Here is a 5,036-nt window from a genome sequence, read left to right as displayed (position 1 = left end):
ATACACTATCACAAATAGTACAAAAACAATACGCCGAACAACAGCAGCATGAACAAGAGTCTGTGTGAGCAGATGAGTACGGATGGACACAGCAGCATGAAATAGATCAGCAGCATGAGATCAGCCACATGGATAGTCAGCAGCACATTTCAGCAATCCAGTGGTATTGGTGATTTTTTTTCACAGTGATTATCCTGGTTAGAGATTCATGAGTCTAACAGCCTTAGGGTAGAAGCTGTTCCTCAGTCTAGTGGTTCTACACTTAATGCTCCTCAACCTCCTGCCTGAGGGGAGTGGGGCAAAAAGTGTGCGTGCTGGGTGAGTGGGGTCCTTCATGATGCAGGTGGCTCTCTTCCTGCATCTGGAGGTATAGATGGCTGTGATGGTGGGGAGGCTGACTCCAACAGACTTCTGTGCAGCCTTCACCACTCTCTGCAAAGCTTTTCTTTCTGCAGCTGTTCAGCCTCCAGGCCACACGCTGATGCTGGAGCACAAGATGCTCTCCACTGCACACCTGTAGAAGGAGGTGAGGACTGAGCTTCCCATACCAGCTCGCCTCAGCCACCTGAAGAAGTAGAGTCTAAGATAAGCTTTCTTGATCAGGCTGGTGGTGTTGTTGCCCCAGCTGAGGTTGTCATGCAGGTGTACACCCAAGTACTTGTAGCTGGAGACCACTTCCACCACAGATCCTCTTATATTCAGTGGGTGGGTGGGTACCATACCATACCATACCAATTTATTTATATAGCACTTTAAACAGTGACAAAGCACACCAAAGTGCTGTACAGGGACAAGCAGAACAAGCACATAGCAACAGATTACATAACAGGACACCAAAAAGTAGAAACCAACAAAAACAATAATGGATAACAACAGCAACTGCAACATGACCAACACAGTGTGATGCACACAGACTCAGCACAGATCACACAGTGCTGAAAGCCAGGGAATAAAAGTGTGTTTTTAAGCGAGATTTAAAAACTGTGAGGGAGGGGGCCTGTCTAACGAGCAGAGGTAACTCATTCCAAAGTCTTGGGCCTGCTACAGAGAAGGCCCTGTCACCTCTGCGCTTGAGACAGATTCCTGGGACTGTTAGGAGCAACTGGTCTGCTGATCTGAGAGAACGTGGTGGGACATTCGGCTGGAGCAGATCAGTAAGATAGGAGGGGGCAGAGCTGTTTAGAGATTTATAGACATACAAGAGTATTTTGAATTTGATTCGAAGGTGAACCGGAAGCCAGTGTAGGGAGGCCAAAACAGGTGTAATGTGCTCTCTTTTGCTTGTGCTGGTCAAAAACCGGGCTGCTGCATTTTGGACCAGTTGGAGTCTAGCTATGGAGGTCTGACTGATACCAAAAAGGAGTGAGTTGCAATAGACGAGCCTGGATGTAATGAATGCATGAATTACTGTCTCCAGGTTATTTTTGGACAATATGGGCTTCAGCTTAGACGGTCGCCTCAGCTGGAAAAAGCAGGATTTAACAATCATATTTACATGATTGTTGAGTTTCAGAGAAGGGTCAAGTATCACTCCTAGATTAGTGACTCTTTGTTTCACTAATGGTGACAGAACGGATAGGTCGATGCAGTGGTTGGTGATTGTGTCATTGGGAGGAAACAGCATAACTTCAGATTTCTTCTCGTTGAAACTCAAGAAATTTAAAGCCATCCAATCTCTGATGTCAGCCAGGCAGTCCAGTAACGGTTGAATAGAGCGAGTACCGTTGAGTCTGAGGGGGAAGTAGATTTGGCAGTCGTCGGCGTAGAAATGAAAAAGTATGTTATGTTTCCTGAAAATAGCACCTAGTGGCAGCAGGTATAAAGAAAATAAAAGAGGACCAATGATGGACCCTTGCGGTACCCCCCCATTTAAGCGCTACCAAGGCTGAACTAAAATCTTTGATGGAGACACAAAAAGACCTGTCAGCGAGGTAAGATCTAAACCATTCGAGGGCTGACCCAGTGATGCCCACCCACTGCTCTAACCTCGCAATGAGGATCTCGTGGTCGATCGTATCAAAGGCAGATGTGAGGTCCAGTAAGAGAAGGAGCACAGAATCACCAGCGTCTGTGAATAGGAGAATGTCGTTAAAAACCTTGAGTAGAGCAGTTTCAAGGTATGTTTATGTTGGGTAGGTATGTTTGTTCTGTTTGAAGTCCATGACCATCTCCTCTCCAACTCACCGGTGGGCCTGACTGAGTTCACCAGTGGGGAGAATGTGGCCCATAGACTACCAGTTGAATAGTCCTGGTCTAAAACGCAATATGCATTTTTTCAAGGAATACTATGCAAATATTTTGATGATTTTGAATTAAATTCAAGTCAATTCAATTCAATTCAATTCAAAAACAGTTTATTAATCCCAGAGGGAAATTAAATGTTGTTGTAACTCATCATCCTGGTTTCATTAAAGAGTTGTTCTAGATTCTGATGGTTGTGGGCAGGAAGGATCTCTTGTAGAGGTCTGTCCTAAAGCAGATCTGAAGAAGCCTCTGACTGAAGACACTCTGTTGTTGTATGACAGTCTGATGAAGAGGGTGCTGAGGGTTGTCTATAATGTTCTTCATTTTATAAAGAATCCTTCTTTGTACAATCATCTCCAAAGGTTCTAGAGGAGTCCCCAGAACTGAGCCAGCCTTCTTTATAAGCTTGTTGATCTTTATTTAAGTCACTTGCTCTGGTGCTTCTCCCCCAGCAGATGATGGCAGAAGAGATGGTGCTCTCTACAGCAGACTTCTAGAAGATATGCAGCATCTTGCTGCAAACACTGAAGGACTTCAGCTTCCTCAAGAAGTACAGTCTGCTCTGTCCCTTCTTGTAGACGCTTCACTGTTGCATTTCCAGTCCAGTCTATTGTCCAGGTGAACCCCAAGATATTTATACTTCTCCACCACCTTCACTTCTTCTCCCATTATGGAAATAGGGTTGGACCTGTTTCTGTTTCTTCTGAAATCTACAATCATCTTCTTGGTTTTGTTCACATTCAAGATGAGATGATTGTTTCCACACCATGCCACAAAGCGGTCCACCAGTTCCCTGTGCTCAGCTTCTTGTACATCTCTGATACACCCGACTACTGCAGAGTCATCGGAATATTTCTGCAGATGACAGGAGTCTGTTTTGTACTGGAAATCTGAGGTGTACAGAGTGAAAAGGAATGGTGAGAGTACAGTACCCTGTGGTGCACCTGAGCTACTGACCACCTGGTTGGACATACAACCCTTCAGTCTCACAAACTGTGGTCTGTTTGTTAGATAGTCTTTGATCCAGGTGATTGTTGAGGCCTCCACCTGAGTCTTCTGGAGTTTCTGACAAAGCAAATCAGGCTGGATTGTGTTAAATGCACTGGAGAAATCAAAGAACATGACTCTCACAGTGCTGTCTGCCTTTTCTAGATGACAGTGAGTTTGCTGAAGCAGGTGTATGATGGCATCTTCAATTCCAAGTCCACGCCGATAAGCAAACTGCAGTGGGTCTTGTTTGTTTAGTCAGGTGGGTCAGCAGAAGTCTCTCTCAATCAATCAATCAATCAATCAATCAATCAATCACCTTTATTTTACCAGGTAGAGCCCGTTGAGATCGAGATCTCTTTCACAAGGGTGACCTGGTCAAGTGGTCATCAGCACACGTCACAGGGTAATTGACAATAAGCATTTACATTTATCAAAAGAAAAAGAAACTACTATCACGATAAATAAATGTTAACAGTTTGAAACCATCCGGATAAGACAGACTTCTGTAGACATTAAATGTAGAACAGACATCAGGTTAAGTATACAGAGTTAAAAATGAACAAAGACATGTATATTTGATAAGTAGTGTTTTAGAAACATCTGCAATGGTCCATATTTTTGATAACATTATCTGATACGGTTGACATGAAGGATCTAGGCGAGATGAGTGTTGATAGTTTCAAATCTGTCTGTAAGTTGTTCCAGGCTGAGGGGACGGCGAAGCTGAATGCTCTTTTTCCTAGTTCAGTTCTGACCAGAGGAACTGACAGGAGGATTATCCATGGATGACCAAAGGATTAAGAAATGCATGTAAAAAAAAGAATAATTTGTATTCGTGTTTTTTTAAATCAAGGACCAAGGAGGCTGAAGAGAAATACAAAAAATACAAAAACAAATTAGTTAGTATCATAAGGAAACACAAGAGGGAATACTATAGTAAATCATTGCATGAATGTAAAGGTGATATGCGCACAACATGGAGAGTAATGAATACTGTTTTGAAAAAGCATAAAGAGAGAACGGGACTTTCACAACATTTTGTGGAAAACGATGTGGAAATCTATGAAAATGATGAGATTGTCAATGGATTTAATAATTATTTTGCAAATGTTGGGCCTTGTCTAGCAGCTTCGATTCCTAAAGTGGAAAAAAATTTAAGTTATTTAAGAAATGGTTGTGTTGACAGTATGTTCTTGAGTGGAACAGATAAGGAGGAAATAATGAAAGTTGGCAAAAAATTTGCTGATAAAAGATCAAAGGATTGTGAAAATATGGATATGGTGGTTGTAAAGGAAATAATGAGTTATGTGATTGAGCCATTTACATACATCTGTAATTTATCATTTTCAAAAGGAATTTTCCCAGATAGAATGAAGGTTGCTAAGGTAGTTCCTCTTTTTAAAAATGGTGACAAATGTACATTTAGTAATTATAGGCCTATATCTCTATTACCACAGTTCTCTAAAATTCTTGAAAAATTGTTTATGATTAGATTAGATAAATTTCTTGAGAAAAATAATATTTTAAGTAATAATCAATATGGTTTTAGGTCAAACTGTTCAACATCTTTGGCTCTCATGGAGTTGATAGAACAAATTACTACAGCGGTTGATCAAAAACAACATTGCATAAGTATATTTGTGGACTTAAAAAAAGCATTTGACACAATCGATCACACCATTCTGCTTGATAAATTGAATCATTATGGTATTAGAGGTCCTGCTCTGCAGTGGATAAGCAGTTATTTGAGAGATAGAAGACAGTTTGTTCAAATAGATGAAGTAAAATCTAATTTGTGCAGA

Source organism: Nematolebias whitei, chromosome 7 (genome assembly GCF_014905685.2).
Source record: "Nematolebias whitei isolate Nwh7 chromosome 7, NemWhi1, whole genome shotgun sequence".
NCBI classification, from domain to species: domain Eukaryota; kingdom Metazoa; phylum Chordata; class Actinopteri; order Cyprinodontiformes; family Rivulidae; genus Nematolebias; species Nematolebias whitei.
Note: the sequence above shows the minus strand (reverse complement) of the source record.